The 19,962-nt window shown below is 41.7% G+C and overlaps 1 long non-coding RNA gene across 1 annotated transcript; it reads right to left on the bottom strand.

Annotated features, from left to right (window-relative positions):
* Positions 1–9,365: 9,365 nt before the first annotated feature.
* Positions 9,366–11,598, bottom strand: LOC144934968 (uncharacterized). The gene is made up of 3 exons (XR_013637240.1): positions 11,562–11,598; positions 10,788–10,848; positions 9,366–9,377 (listed from the first exon to the last, which is right to left on the bottom strand). It is a non-coding gene; the product is annotated as an uncharacterized LOC144934968 (long non-coding RNA).
* Between the last annotated feature and the right edge of the window lie 8,364 nt (positions 11,599–19,962).

The following is a 19,962-nucleotide window of genomic DNA, read 5'->3' as shown; positions in this document are numbered from 1 at the left end:
ATAATAATTCGACTTGTCAATCACTTTTGCTTTTCAGGCCAGCTTGGTGTCCACTGTGACCAGTAGTCTCTTTTTTTTCTTTTCGGCTTTGGGTCTTTGACTAGGAATCTTTGAGGCTCTTCTCACGAAGCTTCTCTTCGAATGTCGTCTGTTTGTAGGAGCATTCGTTTTCCCAGGCGGACCTGGGTACTGACGGGGGTGCGGTTTGAACGCTGATCCAAATAAGAACCTCGTTACTACCCCCACACAGCAGACCCCTGGTTTTATCCCCGCCCCCCCCCCAGGAAGAAGTGGTCCACCCTCAACAGGTTCAGGACCGGTCACGGCCCATGCCTCGCCAACCTCCACCGATGGGGCATAAGAGCAAGCCCTGCTATGTGCCTGTGGAGTGGAGAAAAACATGCAGCACATCCTAGATGGCTGCTCAATCCACAAACGCAGCGGAGGCTGACTCACCCTCAACACAGCAGGACCGGTGGTAACCGCTTGGCTTAGGGACTTTGTATTTGCTAAATAAAATGTTGTGTTGTTGAACGGAGACTAGGGCAAATACATCGTACACGAACAGCATAAAGGTTCTAGTGCCAAAATAAAAAATAAGTAGACTTTTGGTTTAGTTAAAACTCAATAAAACGTAATATACTGGGGGGAAATCCAAAATGCAATGCAAACCACAGTTTCAAATGAAGCATTATTTTATATTTTGAAATGAGGATGTAAAAAACTAACATCATTGACGAGTGATATCTTACACTGGTCCTTAGTCCTATCACCAATCAGCAATTACCAGCGTGGTAAAGTATGGTCCAACAACCACCATGACGAACAACTGGTTGGGTAGGTCCATATCCAGCATTGGACAAATGGTTGTAAAACATTAAATTTAAATACATGTACAATGAAAAAAAGTGATGAGATGATAAATTAGGATCGAATTTCATTATGTATTTACATGTGCATGTACAGCCTCTCTGCCTATCCATTCCTGGCAGGTTCATGGGAGTTGTTTGACCATACGTGGCCACACTGGTAAGTATTGGTTAAAAGAGGAATCCCCAGGACCGGTTCATATATCACTAACCACTTACGTTGGCATTGGCCAGAAATCCAACTCAGGTCGCTGGGTTCATAGTGGAGTGCAGAAATCGTTTCGCTTATGCGGTGTGCTTTCGTTAAGTTGTCCCCACCTGAAGAAGGACGCTTGTGTTGCGCCCGAAACGTCGTGATTTAATTTATTTTATTTTTTTACCTCCCCACCCAGCCCCTTCTCACCCTCTCTCCCCACCCAGCCCCTCCCCACCCTCCCCTCCCCACCAGCCCCACCCCACCCTCCCCTCCCCACCCAGCCCCTCCCTCCCCACCCAGCCCCTCCCTTCACGACGGACGGAGGGACACAATAATCCCCTGTGGGCTGGTGTAACCAGGAGGTTCCTACCAGTATTATTTCCCTTGTACGTGACTTTACCGACAAAATCCAAAGAGTATGAAACAAAAGCCTAACAACACTTTCAGTGCACTGAAAAGATAAAAAAACGACTCGGAGAAAAAGGCCATTGCGTCAAATGTAGGCCATTATGTACTTGAATTGTTGAATGTGTTGAGGGTTTTTTTTATCAAAAGATCGTTTGACGATTGGGAACACTTGGGCAAAATTGCCGAGAGAGACGAGGTTACCGCATTTGCTTTCGAGACAACTCGGTCAGGATAGCGTAAAGTGAGACGTGTGGAGTTTAAATTATCACGTCTGTCCAGCAGAGGGTATTATCCTGAGCTGAAACATTAAGCAGATTGTATTCTCGACAGTTGCACAACACAGCAAGCTGTTTATGTTGTATCTCAGTAGATTCAATGCTTGCCACATGCTCTACAGTGAAGTCGTATTTCAAGAATGTACATATACGCTTTGCTAGATGACGTAGTCGTTTGTAAATAACGTAATTTATTTGAAACATGTACTATTAGCCACACGAGACGCTGGTAATGGACAACACTCAAATGAACCCGAACTGTAATCTTACTTTAAGGATCGAACTATTTTTTACATTAATGTACACATTTCTTTATCGTAAGGTTAAACGCCACCGAATGTTGTAAAACTATTTATATCATACATTGTTAAAAAAAAATTCCCCCTCGAGATTGTTTCTCAGAGCTGTAAAAGACGTTTTTATTACTTAAAGAAAAATGCATTGTAAATTATTGTATGTAGCATTCTTTAATTTAATCTTTACTTTGCTTGACGAACAAGAAAAACGCATGATTGTGAATTACAAATAACCTTAAACTGAGTACTTGAATAGGGTTTAAAAAAAGTGTCCACAGCACAGTGTTTCGTTCTCCTGGTCGTTTCACAAAATTGCCCCTGGTGTCCAGAAGATGAATGCAGGCAATGATGAATGGGCATTGACATCAGCTTCTTTTTCTGTGATGTGAAATCACCGCAGTGTAATGATGCTCAGCTATTTCCACGTGACACACGACATTAACCCATGCCTTGCCTTGCAATCTGTGCATGTTTTACTGGTGCACAGGAAACACGAGGCACACACGCACTGGTTTGTATGATTATTCATATTTATAACAAATCGAGTAACGTCATTAAAATAATTACTACACTGGCCAACCAATAGGCAACGCTACAAGTAGTTATTTTTGTTGATTGTCTTGAACCATTCTATAACATCGAGTGAAAAACATCTTCTTGCTTCCATAAATAAACTTACAAACTACAAAATTCATCACATTTACCCACTTCCTAAGTGAACTGAAGGCACTGGATCACGTGATCACTTCACGTCAGTCTGTCCATTTTGCACAATAAATGAGGCTTTGGGGAGTGAGGAATGTGGAGGACAATATGTGAAATCTGTGAATAAAGCGAACGCAAACGTTGGGTACAACACGGATGATTAGCATTGGGCCAATTATTAATGTCACGGGCATTACTCAGTGACACCTTAAAGCAGTAATGATGAATATGAAGCACTCGTAAGCTCAGGATGGAGGCCATTAGCATGCCTGATTCGTGCAGGTTGAGTGACCCCTTTTTAAAATGAGGGAAAAAAGGACTCTGCATTACTGAAAACAAGTGTAGCTCATTTAACATCTCCACAGGCCTATTATCGAACTGTCAAGACAATGTAATGGAAATGAAATTCTGGAGAACGGTTCAATTTGATTGTCGATGATCATTGACAGAGAACGGCTTGACGACGACGTCAGAGATTGGTGACAAAAAAGATGTGGCACAACTTGAGTCCAGTGGCACAAGACAGAGGAAAGTGGAAACAAATGACGACATTTGCACAGGACACCTATGGGGTTATTTGCCCATGGATTGTGATGATGATGACAGGTGCGGAGTGGATTTTCACATCGCAGAATCAAAAGATGGCGAATGCTGGCGGAGGACTTCATGCAGCAGTGGATTATGGCTCGTGATGATGATATTAGACACACGCATGGTAATTTTAATTGCCACTTTCATTTGAGGCCAGTTGAAAAGATGGGTTACAAAGTAAGCAGAAAATCAGATGAATCAAAAGCAATATCACGATACATGTCACAACCTGACATTATTTTGACTCCGCATACAACATTAATAAACTGTATGTACAATAATGTCGATATTGTAGTTACAGGTAACTGGCAGTTGGTCATGCGTCGTGGCCTGTGATCTGCAGAAATCATTCATTCCACAAGGGGGCGATACATACCCACCATTCAATGCGCCAATAAGTCAACGCTTCACTCTTGTGTGCCCGAAAATGACTCATTAATTATTATTGTGTTAAAATGAGACGGGGAGAGAGTTGACACTTCATGAGCGTATTGTGCCATGGAACCTTGCCACCTGGGTTCGATTCCCAATGAGCTACATCAGAACCGGTCATGCCCCTATGCCGTACTGAAGTAATACCGAACAACCTCCATCACCGACGGTGTAGGGGAACCCTTCAGCCAGCACTGCATTGGCATGGTTTGTAAGTTATGATACGATTTGGAAGAAAAAAATCCTTTCCGTCATTGTTATTCAAACACTGTATAATTTCAACAATGATGGCTTCCAAGGAGCTGTTTGTCTTAGGCATGCCTTCGGCATTGAAGCTGGACACTGGGTTCCGAATATTACATCTATTAAGGTCGGCACGGCCACGAGGGGTGGTGAGTCATGTCAAAATATGACAATTTAGTGAACGCCATGCACGGTTCAGTGCATACCAAGGCCGTAATTGTAATATATTCAAATATTCAAACATGCTCAAAATGTCCCCCCCCCCCAATATATTGCTATAAAATAGATGTATGTTTATATGATTGTGGTTATGGTTGTACTTTATTAATCCCTCACCTCTGCCATTACATACAATGAAACAAGAAAAGGTATAGAAGAAAAAACAGAACAATGTAATACAATACACTATTTGACATTATTGTAAAAAATAAAAAGTCCATCCTGTGTGTTAGTGAATGTTTTGGTTTTTAGGCAGGAAATTCGTTTTCAAATTTAGATTTTTTTTTTCTGGGGGGGTCCCTCAGACCCCCTGGAAGATTTGCCCCCCCCCCCCCCCAATGTTGACTCCATGGCTACGGCCTTGGTACATACCGTACTCCGTATGCGTTACAATTAGTTGAACAATACATTTGACGTTGAATCGTAGGGTATTTATTAACATAGCCCGAAACTACACTTCGGGTATTTGGCAAATTATATGCTATAAGATTTACGCGTTATAACCCAAACAACCTCTATTATAGATTATATTGGTCGCGAAAACCTACGTGTTAAACCGCAATAAGATTTATTGGAGGCTCAAGGCTCAACCGGGGGGGTGTGGTGGGGCACATTTTGCGAGCTCGAAGCAACCCAAACATCCGTCATCCACGCCCAAGTTTTGCTGAACAACGCTCACAACTCAACCGCTCCAGCCCCATCCACAGCAAGTGTGGCCTTCTCGCACTCTACGACCCGGGCCCTGCACGCTGGCCAAGGAAGCCCTTGCCCATTTGCTCAATGTCACGAGTCAAGTGGATGCAAAAAGAAAAAAACGGACAAATTATTCGAGACACCAGGATGGCCTATCTGAAAGCGGGACTATGCAGGACCAATGGAGATTACTTGGTAGCCTCGGATAATAGAATTCGTTTACTATGGCATAGTGCCGCTCTCCAATGCATAACTTAAAGTAATCATTAATGCCATTGTAGTTACCCTATATAACACAATATATTAGCAGACATTACGTTTCCTTCATGTATCTATCTCCACATATATATTGGAGTAACTCTTTCAGCAGCAATGATTCAGTACAACCAAACGTACTGAAATGGATGATCTTTTCCGTATAGCAAACTACCGTTATAAGACATGCTATGGGTGAATCATTCACAGTTTATGCTCACAAGTGCTGGTCATATGAATGCACCACCAACGTTTGCCACCAAAAGGGCACTTTAAAAATGCTGGCTGTATTTAAACTATATTAAAAAAAACTAAAAACGATGTTTTATTTAACTAGGTAAGACCGACTGAGCTATATAGCTCTTTTTCAGAAGCGACCTGGCCTCAACGAAGTGGCTTGTCACGTGGGAATGTATAGCAGCCATTCACTCGAAACACCAGTGGACCTGGAGAAAAATCCACACGACCACGGGGAGAATATGCAAACTGCAAATATGCAGGTGTCAGGATCGTACCCAAAACCTCCTGTATACCAGGCAAGGTAGTTAACATCTTTGAACCGTGGCACCCCTGTATATTTCGTGCACTGTATTGGTTGTGCATGTTCACATGAACATAAAGAATGTTCAAATTGTTTATATAATTAATTAATTTAAGGTACGATTATAATAGTGATTGGACTGTAGTGAACTGAATAGTTTACAGTGCAAAAACATATTAATGTTATGCCCTTTGTCAATCTCATTGCTGGATGATATACTTCCTATTCTGTGGTGGTTACTACGGTGGTTTGACCGACCATACCTAAAACCATGCTGGTCAATGCATGTTGAAGGTGGGTGGCAGGTAAGGCGTGGTGGGGAATAAAAATCAAAAGGCCAGGTTTATAGCAGTGCACTAAAAACCATGTCCATGTAACTGCAGTACACATAAGTAGCATGCACGAGTAAATGCTGTATTGTGAGACTATTCTCTGAAATATAACGCAAACTAATCTTGGGAAAGAGACAAGATTACTACTACCTGCTCTACTCTTTGGGTCTTTCAGTAAAGTCACGTCGTTTCGATCGCAACACACCTGCTACACCTCCCATAAAGGACGTAAAAAGCATTCTCTTTGAAGATATCCGTACAAGGCCATATCATGGTGAGCAGCTTCATGTTTGTCTGAAACACACCCAGTTATATAATATGGATTTCCATTGGTATTTCTCAAGAGTGTTCAAATATTACCGAAGTAACCTCTAGAGCATGAATGTCGCAACGTTCAAATTACAACACGTGTTTTTTTTTAAGTACGACACGCCATAAAAACATTGACAATGCTGATAGGCAACATTTCAGTTTTTATTTATTAATTTCAGTATTTAGTTAATCCCAAACGAAGGCCTCCTCATGGCCACGTAGAGGGTAACGGAGTTGTTTCATAATTATTTCCTTAGGCTAGTCGAATGTGGGTTGGTGAAGGTGTGTCGGTTGGGACTGGTTCAGGTTTAGCCGTAGCCAGTGAACAAGCTAAGGTGACAACGGGTATTATAGCAATACGGGTCACATCTGTTGCATGAGAAACCACAACTACAAACTAAAACTAAACGATGCCAGGTACCAGCCAACTGAACCATAGAGTAATTTTTTTTTAATCAGAAGCGACCTGGCCACAAATGATAGCCCAACGAAGTGGCTTATCGTGTGGAAATGTATAGAAGCCAAACTAACGTGAACAGCAATGTGGATGTACGTCACTTCACTTGCAATGTGTTCACAATAAAGCGACTCACGGAAGGTCACGCACAGAACTATAGCTCTAATTGCTATTTTAAACAATAGTTCATAAACAGTTACGATAGTTCATGTATAGTTACACAGTTTGACCTTCGCATTGACCACGAGGTTATTATACAGTCGACTTTGACTCCCGTATTATTTCCTCCATGGATGAAAATACAGGGCAATGTACTGCAGTACAAGAAAGTACATACTGTCTGTTACGTCTTTAATGTAGGCGGATGAAGTACTGCACAGCACGTTATTACAGTTACAAGTATACAGCATTGTAGATTAATAGAATGGGTCGTCCATAAATGACGTCACGCGATTTTGGACGATTTTTGACCCCCCCCCCCTCGTCACACGGCGTCACAAAAAGTCAGAGCCCCCATCAAATATGACGTCACAAAGCTCTGCTCCCCCCCAAAAAAAATGCTTCAAATCGTTTTAAACCATTGTCATTATAGTGCGTATTTAATGTGGCGCTGCACTCTGATGTTGTAGGATATTTTTTTTTATCAAAAAGTATATTTAATTAAGTAGAACGTGTTGTCTATATTTATTTAAAGTTGCGCATTTTGATGTGACGTCACATTTCTCAACCCCCCCCCCCCCCAGGTGCGTGACGTCATTTATGGACGGCCCCTAAACCAATCGCTCTTTAAGAACCTGAAATAAGATCGTTCTTACCTAGGCTGACCTTTGAGAAATATTAAAGTAATTTTCCGATTACAGTTTTGCAATCATTTATAGAATGCACCATTACCCTCCATGGAGAATATTAACAAAAATGTTTTTTTTTCACACCAGTCCCTGAATATAGCAGCATGCGGGAACACCTTTCGTGCAGCAGCACTTTTCCATTCATCTGCTTGACAATGGCGAACCTATGAGCCTATGGGAAAAGCTTCTCTAAAGTGAAGTGTTATTTCGTGTTACTCATGGAAATTTAGTTTTTTTTTACTCTCCGTGAATCTGCAAGAGAGTATATTCTTAGGTTTTTTCGGTAAAGTCACGTAGGTAAAACATCAAAATTAATAAAAATAAAATAAAATAAAAAATCACGACGTTTCGGAGGCAACACAATTCTCCGTCATCAGGTGGGACCGTCACAGCCGGATTAGCTGCATCACGGTCCCACCTGATGACGGAGACTTGTGTTGCCTCCGAAACGTCGTGATTTTTTATTTTATTTTATTTTTATTAATTTTGATGTTTTACCTACGTGACTTTACCGAAAAAACCTAAGAATATGAATCCTTGCAGTCACGAAAGCTTCAAAACTAGAACTGCAAGAGAGTAACGATGAATCAGCAGAAAATGTCCCCACCAAGGACCGCACATAAATAGTGTCTCGTTGGTGAATTACCTCACTGGCTAGGGTAGACACTTAAACAACCAAAGCTTTGTTGCAAAAGTGTTTGTATTGTTATCGAGATACCCATGGCATAAGATACCGGTGAACATGTCTCAGACATTCTAAAAACAATCGTTGGCTTCCTTAACAAGAGCTTAAGTTAACATTTGACGTTCCGATCCATTACATAACTTTGTATCTTTTGCAGTGTTTGTTTTATCGGCCCTTAGGTGTGCCTCTTTGGATTTTTTCCACTGCTTAGTCAGGCAGCGAGGATAATATAAATAATAAAAATGTGTACATTCTTGATCAGCTAAGAAAGGGAATGCTGGGGTGACACTATTACAGCAGTTGAGATTGGATCATAAACACAAACGTGCAACGAAAAATCAATTACGAAACCCATGAGTATGAAATCATTTCCCAGAAGCTAAATATTGATGGAAAAGCAAAGACATATTAATTGTGCGGAAACATTTGTTGCTCCCTTGACATGACATTGCTTTAAAACAAGCTCGTGCTGATTGTGGTGACAATATCCAGGTGGTAAGGGAGTTCCAACGGAAGCATGAATTGGCACAGCAGGCAGATTGCTTCCTGTGCTTAATTGGCCATCAGGAAAAGCTATCAATGTGAGTCAAATGTATGGCGTGATATTTGTTGCTACGTTTGATTTCGTATGCCGCATATGTTTGATTGTCGACAATATATTTTCAGCGCATCGTCAATCATCACAGCACATTACGTAACGTCTTGAATACTTTGTCGACGACTGAGGCTGGAGATTGAAATTTTGACGGAAACCAAACGTGGAAACAGCAACTCCATTGTTCCAAACACCACGAACACTTGCAGGGCACGAACACAGTGTAGACGACCAGCCTTTTGTCACACATCTATCCTCTCTCCCCCTCTCCTCTTTCACGCCAATATCAATTTTCTTGGACCCCCCCCGCCGCCCTCGGCGCTGCAATATCTCCTTTTCCACAACTTCATTGCCAGCAACCCTTCTGGAACGATTCGTCTTGGCGTGGGCCCCCTCGTCCTTGTGTCGTGTCCCTCCCGCACGAACTGCCACACGCACACACGGAACACGAGAATCTTGTTTATAGCCGAAACGCGCATTTTTGTTTTTTTAAACAGCGTTTGGCAATGTGTGGACTTTGCTGTGTATAACTAATAAAACGCAGCAATTATTGGTTCGCAATAGTTAGTTGCGGCTGTGTGCTCTGTGCCACACCGCAGCAAGGCAATCGATGGCACACGATAGCCAACCAGACTTTAACACACACGTTCTAGATTTGAAGCTTTCGTGATTGCAAGGATTCATACTCTTAGTTTTTTCGGTAAAGTCACGTAGGTGAAAAAATGAAATAAAAATTAATAAAAAATAAAATAATAAAAATCACGACTTTTCGGAGGCAACACAAGTCTCCTGATGACGGAGACTTGTGTTGCCTCCGAAAAGTGGTGATTTTTATTATTTTATTTTTTATTTTATTTTAATTTAATTTTTTTACCTACGTGACTTTACCGAAAAAACTAAGAGTATTTAACACACACACACGTGTACAACAGTGGCGTGCGTTGTGTTGTCGAGTCTCAAGGCGCACGATAAGTAGCAGGGCGCCCACAACATTGCTCCTGTAGAATGTCGAGTGGTTTTAAGGGGTACAGGGGAAGAAGAAGAATGAGAAGGGGCTGCAGGAACGCGTTGCCCGGTGCCCTGCAGCCTCAAGCCCGTGATATCAGTCGAGTTTTCCCTTTCTCCATGATGGGGTTAGCTAATCAACAGCGGTGGCAGAGCGTGGTAATCAATGCGCCTTCCTTGCTGGCCGTGCGATGCCGTTGTATTGATCACACAGGCGTTGGCTTTCAGGGTACGTGTGTACCGTATTGATCACACAGGTGTTGGCTTTCAGAGTACGTGTGTACCGTATTGATCACACAGGTGGTGGCTTTCAGGGTACGTGTGTACTGTATTTACATTCGCTGAAAGGCGGGGCAAAATGACACAATATTTTGACACAGTATTTATTTTCAAAATAACCCGATCTACCCTTTGTCACGAGGAATGCGAAATACTATGCGTGGAAAAATGATTGAGTGTTTGCCGAATAAAAGCTTGTTTCATAACTCTTTAGGCCCTGTTGTATTGTTTCAAAAGGGTCTGTCTGGGATGAATACAAAAGAGCGAACAATTGTGCCCTTTGGTGCTGTGGCCATTCCTCTGAGGATGCCTTTTGGAATTCTGTCCAAATTCCTCACCGGCAAATGTTGGGCCTGCAGAGCAAATTAAGTTCTCACATTCTCAGTGAAATCAATCCGAGCGGTTTGTGTGTGGGGTGGTGGGGGGAGGTGTCACCTACCAGTAATGTTTTTTAATGATGGGAATAACGTGTATTCTTGGCAAACATTTGTCCGTAATAAAAGTGGCGCTTAACGTGTAATGATGCGCACGCGATCCTTTTGTTGACGTACACGCGGCGGCTGTCACGTGCCAGGTTCGGTGTCCACTCTGGTTTCATGCAGAGTGGCAACGCTGCAATCATAAACCAGTAGGCAAGTATATATATATAAAATATTATTAAATAATAACACTCCAAAAAGACTACGCTCCATAAATGAAACACGATTCGTCTATAAAGAGCAGCACAGTAGAAGGGAAATAATAAAATAATAAAAATTTTACATAATAAAATACAATTCTCACGGCGTTTCGGCCACAACGCAAGCAGCCGTCCTCCGGTGAAGAACAGGGCTGTCGGAAAGACAGCGTCTGAATGCCTTTCCGACAGCCCTGTTCTTCACCTGAGGACGGCTGCTTGCGTTGTGGCCGAAACTTCGTGAGAATTGTATTTATTTGTATTATTTTATTATTTCCCTTCTACGTGACTTTACCAAAAGAACCAAGAAGATGAATCCCTGCACTCACGAAAGCTTTAAATCGAAATTTAGCAGCACCGTACTAACGTCTGCAAAATACAGCAGTGGCAATGCTGCGGTGGTATAATCTCGATTGGTGGTATAATGGTTATCTCACTAGATTTGCAACCCAGAGCTCGCCGATAATTTCAACAATGGACATTTGTCGTCAAAACACCCCGCCTGAGTCTACCCAACAGTATAGTTGAGTACACACAGTTATACTATCAGCAGGTCGTGTGTGGTGGGGTGACGTGTGGTGGGGTTACGTGTGGGTTCTCCCCTTCTCCCCAAGTCGTTTGGCCAGCATGGCAGTGAAGGCGAACGTACCCTTTGAGGAGCTTTCCTGGAGCAGAGGGCCCTTTCTGTCCGCAGAGAGGACTGGGAGAGTGACAGAGAGGCACAGAGAGAGAGAGAGAGAGCCATAGAGAGACATTGACACAGACATAGAAAGACACAGACAGGCATGAAGAGACACGCGGAGAGGTGAATTCCTCTCCCTCATCCTTGTCCTGTGTGCAAGACTGTGTCTTGGGCAGCCCCCCTCATTAGTCGATGAAAACGGAAGAATAGTCTTTCTTTACCTTTTCTGCTCAGCTGCCAATGTGTAAAGAGTTTGACGAGGTACAGATATGAATTGCCTGTAAGCGACCACTTTTGAGCGTTTTTTTTACACTTCGTTTCTTATTGATGCTGTGTTTGTTTTATTCCACAAAATAACACCATCGTTTTTTTGGCCATATCTGCATTGCAATTTATTTGGCAGATTAAAATTAGTATTTTTTTTTATAAAGCTGGCTAGTCGTTTTTAATTAAAAACAATTTCAAACGGCGATTATAATTTGCTATTTTTTATTTCGCTCATCTCGTCTTGTTTATTATTAATGTATTTTACTGTGACTTGTTGCGTATATTGGTGAAGCGGAGGTGTTGTAATTGCTGTTGATAAAACCCGAATTAAGAGCGTATTGGCTCACAGGGTAATTCAAAATAAACTGAGCTGAGTAACTGAATAACTGAACTGACAATTAAACAGGTGATAAAGAGGTTCAACGACCACATAGATTCCTCTCAAACATGTTTTATACTGGAAAAAGGCCTCCCTCCTTGTGTTCAGACGTACCTCGTGTTGTTTAATACCTAAAGAGAAGGTTTTATGATCCTGAATAGGATTATAATTGAATAGTCTACAAGGAACACTTTTTTTTGTATTTAGGGTTATGTTTGCATGTCCGAGAATGACTATGGAGCATTACAAAATCTTCAATCGCAAATTCACCTTTGCGGATTACAAAACAACAACAACAAATAAGGCAAATATTAATAATGATGGGCTCAAAGAGATTAAAACAACCATTAGAGTAGACTGTGGTCACAGGAGGACTAATCTACATGCCCATTTAGGCATGAAGTTTGCCCCTTGCTTCCATCCGCTCCATGGCAACGTGCACTCTCGTGTGGCTGTTAACCAGTCACGCGGTCTCCTCCTATTGGCTAATTGACGCAGCGATACTGTGGTCAACAGGGGCGGATTTAAAGGCCAGAATCAATTTAGCCCATGCCCTGTGCCATTCATTCAAATTTATTGCAGCAGATAAATTAGAATGGCAGACCAAAATAGGGTGCCGAACAACACACAAATAATAGTAATACGTATACCCTCGCACATGTTATATTCAGTAGATCTAAAACCCAATCGTTTTACGTTTGTATTACATGTTTAAATACTGTACTCTATACCTAGAATGGTACAAACAAATACACCAAATACACACATATGCATTTACGTCAGGTAATGTAATGCAAACATGACAAAGCCTTATATATATATCATCAAACGGGCACTGACACAGGTTGGTTTAACGATTAATGTCCATGTTTACACTTTTGTGACTTCTTATTTGTCACATGGGTTAACCAATAACTATTGTTGCTGTGGTGCACTGTTCTGTCTAGGATACAGCCTTTAAACATATATATACTTTTTTCCCATATGTACTGTGTAAGTTACACAGTGTAACCATAAATTATATGAGTGTGAATGGATTCAATTGCTATTTTTATGTAGGTAAAGGTTTAAGTGCTGTACTTTATTCCGATTTGATGTGCAGGAGTGATATGAAGTCCACTATATGAATCCTAACACTGTACACTATTTACGATTATCCATGCTAATGGATTGTTTTTAGCTGCCAATAAACGTGGATCATGCAACACAACTTGTACTGTTTTGTGCATACCGAGGACACAATCAATATCTCAGGTTATTGGTAATTTTCAATACACCATACACAATTGTGACCACTTAATATGTATGCTGCCCTTGCCACGCAATACTTCTCGAGACACCCTGGTGGAAGCTGTCCTTCTGTGGCACACGGTGAACACAGAACCGGTCAGCAAGAAGGCAACACGTCTGCCAGTAGCAGGCGATGTTGCGAAGTAGATTCCAAATTAAATACAGTCATTTGCAAGTAATGACGCTGGTACATGTGGCCTAAATTTAGATTTAAAGCTTTCGTGACTGCAGGGATTCATCTTCTTGGTTCTTTCGGTATAGTCACGTAAAATGGAAATAATAAAAATTAAATTAAAACATAATAAAATGGAAATAACAAGAGGCCGCTACATTCACCACTATGGTAAAAAGAGGAAGGATTAATTATTCAATTGTATGGTGTTCAGTGAATTGTAGAAATTAATTGAATGACCAAAAAGGTGGTGAAGTGAGGCGGTGGTAATCAAATAGTTTCACCACTAATATTCCGAAACTAATTCCATGCTCTCAAGAAGGCGCTATTAAAAAATATATATGTGTAGTACATGAGCACAAGTTTGATGTTTTTCGCACAATTTGTGCACATCCCAAGTGAAACAAATTTTGTGCAAAAAGTGGAAAAGGAAAAAAACGCGAACAAAATAAAAAAAATCAGGCCTCTCGGTTGGCAGGCCCTCAAGGTTAACATTTTCCATCGGCAAATTTGCAACCACAATTAACGTTGGGGCTAAATTTAGTCCACACGTTTTATTGTCGATGACCTTTTTTTCCCCCTTCAGAATAGACTACTGTACGAATTTTGCACACGGTGTACATATATACGGGATGTCTGTTACATAATACAGTCCGGTACGTGCATTGCTATACTATGTTACACGTGCATAAGAGTACAGTCGTCAGTTGTATCACAATTAATATACAGCCTTTTGGTAATCCACTGGTGGAAGAAGGAATCCCAACCACACTTCATCAATTTCTGGCCATGATTAACGTAGGTGGTAATATCCAAAGTCGTCCTGGGCTCCCACCAACACCAACCTACCACGATGTTGTATGGTGAAAAATACCCCCCTTGGCAACAGAGCATTGGGGAGACCTTCATCCACGCATTAACAATGGAGTGGAAATGAATTGTAAGTTGAATTCACTTCAGGTTACCATATAGTGAGGGGCTTAATTTCAGCTGGAGCTGTCGAGGAATAGGCTCTGGAAAATAATGCCCTCTTGCCCTCCATGGCGTTGCTGTCTGGTCCAGGGGCATGGGGGAGGAGGGTGGAGGGGACATATCCTATGAAAGATGAAGCCCTGCCCATAGCAGATATTCCAAGTACATTCTTGATGTTTAAACGTGCTGGTCATAGAGCAAGTCAGCCAATTACACAGTAGTGTAGAAATGATCAGGTTAACAGCAGATACAAAGTAACTTTTTTCGTATCCAATTGCCATAAAACATTTAAAGACATCCGAGTAGTGTTGTTTGAAGACTTTCAAGACAGAAACTCATGAATATTTACACCAGCAAGGTCAAACAATCGTGCCAGCTTGTGTATATGCTCGGACATTACTAACTTTAAATACACGTAAACCTTATCCTGCTGTGTGCCCATGCACTATTCAATGATAAACACAGGTTATGGACATTCAAACTGGCTTATTTAGAAATTTGATTCATAGATTAAATATTACTTTCCACAAGGTATACTTCTTGTATTTAACTGTATACAATGCAAGCATACGTTTTGTAGAAAGCAGATCTTATTTTATGCCACGTGTGACATTTACAAGGCAAATTTGTATTCGTAAAGTGTATATTACCTACTATAGTCTAGGGTAAATACGTAAACCTTGGGTATACATACATAGCAAATAGACATTTTACATTTTCTAAAGGCAAATTGCAGAGGAAAAACTGATCTGATACTTTATTATCCGAAGTCCACCTGAAATAAAGTTTATTATAGCTTGACATCGAAATACTTTTTAAGCAGCGAAATAAAACTTGCAAAAGCAATATCCAGCTTATAACTAACAACAACTAATGGTCACAGGTGTGGATTTGTATTTGTGTGTGGGTACATGCCATTTGTCCAGTCACTCAGGGCCATGGGGGAGTATTTGTCCTTAAACCGTGCGGGTCAGTGCAGGTGAGTCAAGTATAGCAGGTGCAGTAGTCGTTTACAATTATTGTGGGTGTTTCATGAGCCGATAATAATTATTTAGTTTTTGTCTAATACACGAGTGGAAATGACACTACACAGTACAAATATCGTTTTGTTATTGGAATCAATTAATGAACCAGGGGGATTACGTTTCGTGGCTTTAGCGTTTTCATGACAGCCAAGGCGTTGCCAAACAAGCTTAGTTGCGGTTGCACCCGATTCAAGAGCCGAATGGCTCACAGGGCTATACCTAATAAATGAACTTTGAACATAGTGCGTCAAAGCGCTCGCTCACTATTTTAAGGGCTTGCATAGGGGGGCATTTAAGCGCGCGACTAAATATTGCACGTCCAGATTTCCTCTTTTCCGTGGCCCTTTTATCCGTGGTAGCTGTAGGATCAACGAAACACTCCTTTCGTACGTGAACCCTATTCTTTTTAACACGTAGGCTAATAAAGTATCAGATCAGTTTTTCCTCTGCCCGATGATGCTGGATGCAATTACCAGCGAAACGTCGTACTCAAAAATTGTAAATGTTGTGGTTTCACGCTTCAACACACCGGTGGGCTAAAGCAGTCAACTATTTGTCTTTTGTCAACATGACACTTTTTTACTGATTGGCCGTGTCGGGTGGTGGAGGGTTACGACACATTTATAAATAACGCGATCTAAACCCAAAAACGTTGATTATGAACCGTATTCTTCTTGATTTATGTGACTTTTCTCAGAAGTCTTTAGCAAAATGGCATCTCGTTCCACTATTGTTTACCCCCGCGGATAAGAGGCATACAAATCGCAGGAGACGCCGTGGATTTTTAGGATCTGCGATATCTCCCCCCCCCCCCCATATAACCACAGATAAGTGGAGTTCTCCCGTACTGTTATAGGTATAGTTAATGTAAAGCCCTTTCACAACTCTCGCTGTCGCCTGATGATGCTGGTTGTAATTACTGGCAAAACATCACAGTACTTGCAGTGTAAACGTTGTGGGTTTTATCTCCAACACACCCAGTAACGAATTTTTATGTTTTGTTTACGTGGCAAACATTACTAATTTGCTGTGTCGGGTGATGACGGTTTAACGACACGTAAAAAAAACCTTATATCATGGTCTACAGCTCTTTGTCAATCTACTGCTGCAATAAGAACATGCCGTGTCGGTCATAGTTGCTCAACCAGAGCTATGAATGCTGTCTGGTCTGACACTGGTGAGACTGGGCCATACAGAAGGCTGTCTCTGGCATAGGCCAAACAGTTTCAAAGACCATCCGTATATTATCAGCGCATGTGTGTTTGCATGTTCACCACAAGTACGTGTGGTTAATGCAGACTTCATTTCTTGCAAAAGGCATTCATTTGGTGTTTGAACATCGTATCACCTGTTTTATTGTCATATAAGGGGTAAAAGCTGTTCTCATTGTTCATACTTTGATACTGCCAAAAAAAAGGTCCACTTATAATTCTTGACCATGCTTCGCAACACGTGCTGCTGAAGGAAGGAACCTGGCAACTAGACCGGGTATCACTCGCCACTGCCTTAAGCTATGGTCAGGAATCAAACTCAGCTAATAATGTTCAGTAAACTGCAGGAAGCAGTATAAAACGTCGTTATTGACGCCAAAACTCGAATACTTTCTCAAGAGGTGTGCCGATTCAGCCTCCTGTCTATTTGATTAATTGTAGTGATTGTTTTTTTTCCGATACGAGAATGTAATAGCTAAATCACAATCCATAAACCTTTTATTATAATTAATTAAGGGGTCTTAAAGTGAGGAACCAATAATCATTTTCAGTGGAATTGTAGAAATGAAATTGACTAATTGGCATGCAGGAACGTCCAAACGCGATGCATTTGCCCTTGTTTCTCAGTCAAAGGTTATATTCGACCATTGTGTTGTGATCTGTGCCCACACCCGTGTGGAGATGGGGGGGGGTAACTGTAGGGGGGATATAAAGGGGGAAACCGGTTAATCAGACATAGGGAGCTTTCGTGACTGCAGGAATTATTCTTTGGTTCTTTTCGGTTAAGTCACGTCTAAAAATAAAATAATAAATTAAAATAAAATAATTTTTATTATTTTATTTCGAAACGTCGTAATATGTTATTTTATTTTAATTTATTATTTTATTTTTAGACGTGACTTAACCGAAAAGAACCAAAGAACAGACATATGGACACACACCCAAGCTCAAACAATGCAGCGCCTGCCGTGGTGGTAACGTAATCCGTGAATACGGCAGCTTCATCTAAAATCGGAGTCATCCGGGGATGGCTCTCTGCCTATATAAGGGGGCTGGCCAAGATATTAATAATCTCTTGTGCGGGGTTGGGGAATGTGTGAGCCTTTCCTTTGGGCGTAGCTGAGCATTAAATCTAGATTTGAAGCTTTCGTGACTGCAAAGATTCATATTCTTAGGTTTTTTTCAGTAAAGTCACGTAGGTATAAAATAAATCATAAAAGATACGTAATAGAAGCTTGTGTTGCCTCCGAAACGTCGTGATCTATTATTTTATTTCTATTATTTCTTCTATTATTTTTATTATTTATCTTTTATTATTTAACCTACGTGACTTTACCGAAAAAAACCAAGAGTACGTAGCTGAGCAGTTATCTGCAGTATTTTATGCTGCTTTTATGATGCTTTTATGATGAATTTTACATTATCTTCTTGGTTCTTTCGGTAAAGTCACGTAGAAGGGAAATAATAAAATGATTAAAATAAAACATAATAAAATACAATTCTCACGACGTTTCGGCCACAACGCAAGACCGCGTCTTTCTGACAGACCTGTTCTTCACCTGAGGACGGCTGCTTGCGTAGTGGCCGAAACGTCGTGAGAATTGTATTTTATTTTGTTTTATTTTTATCATTTTAGTATTTCCCTTCTACGTGACTTTACCGAAAGAACCAAGAAGATGAATCCCTGCAGTCACGAAAGCTTTAAATCGAAATTTTACATTAGTTTTATCAAGATTACATGATGGTCACCGAACCTGCTGTGGCCACTCCGATGGATTCTCGAGTCCCAGCACCTGATGACGTCTGCGTAACCCGGGTCCTCCTCATTTCGCTCTCTTCAGGCCGTACTCTCGCCGAAACGACAGGGGGGGAGGAGAGAGTGTGTTGCTAAAAATTGAGGGAGCTCGATGTTACTCTGCGTTGTCGTCTGCTCACCCCTAAGCGACGTGCGATTAACTACTAAATGTAAATATGATTTGTACAACGGCACTCGGGGAAACTCTGTAGATGGGGCGCCACGGTGGTGAGATGTTAACTACCTCGCCTGGTATACAGGGGATCGTGGGTCCAATCCTGACCCTGACGCCTGTATATTTGGAGTCTGCGTGTCTCTCTCCCCGTGGTCGCGTGGATTTTTCTCCGGGTCCTCCGGTTTTTATCCCTCCAAATTTAAAAACATGCGTTTAGAGTATTTGGCTGCTATAGATGTCCACGTGATAAGACACTTCGCTGGGCTACCATGTGTGGCCTGGTCGCTTCTGAAAAATAGCTGCATAGGTCTGTGGGCATTACCTGGATAAAAATATACATTGCGTTGCGGTACCGGTCCGTGGCCTGTTAGGAACCGGGCCGCACAGCAGCAGGAGGTGAGAGCGGTGAGTCCGCGCGTGGAACCCGCCACCATTGTTTTATTGCCCACTTCCGTCCGCGCCTGTTTCCCGCACTGCGCACTTGTCACAGTTTTGTTAAGCACACAAGCTGCTAACCCCTAGCAGCCAAAATGAGTAAAAAAACAAACGTCGCTGGAGAGCTTCTTTGAAAAGAGGGAACGACCCAATGATGACCCCCCCCCCCCCCGGTTCGTGAAAAAAATCTTCCACGAAACCGGTCCCTGGTGCCAAAAAGGTTGGGGACCGCTGCTCTAGAGGGTACTTGGCCTACTCTTCCACGTTGACCAGACGTTCTGGAAGTGGTGGGTGTACCCACACTTTACCCCACTGCACGCGAAGTGCCGTTCGACATACTGGTGTACCCATTATTTTTTGCTGAGTGGATGGAGACGAGGAATTAATTGAAGGCACAATTGTTTAAAATGCCACGCCTTGAGTTGAAATCAAACCAGAGACATCTCGATGGCCACTGTGCTCACCATTGTGCCATATAAGTTTCCTTTTTTTTCTTATTTCAAAAGGTAGCAATCTGTTTATTAGTCTAAACATTTCGATATGGGCAGCAAACCGCATCTCTGATTAGCACGTTTGGCCTCGCACGGTGAAATAGAAGTTCAACAACCTACAAACCGGGGTTTACCGTTTTTTTCATAAGGTTGCTG

Source organism: Lampetra fluviatilis, chromosome 12, assembly GCF_964198595.1.
Source record: "Lampetra fluviatilis chromosome 12, kcLamFluv1.1, whole genome shotgun sequence".
Classification (NCBI taxonomy): Eukaryota; Metazoa; Chordata; class Hyperoartia; order Petromyzontiformes; family Petromyzontidae; genus Lampetra; species Lampetra fluviatilis.
Note: the sequence above shows the minus strand (reverse complement) of the source record. Positions and strands in the feature narration are given on the sequence as shown.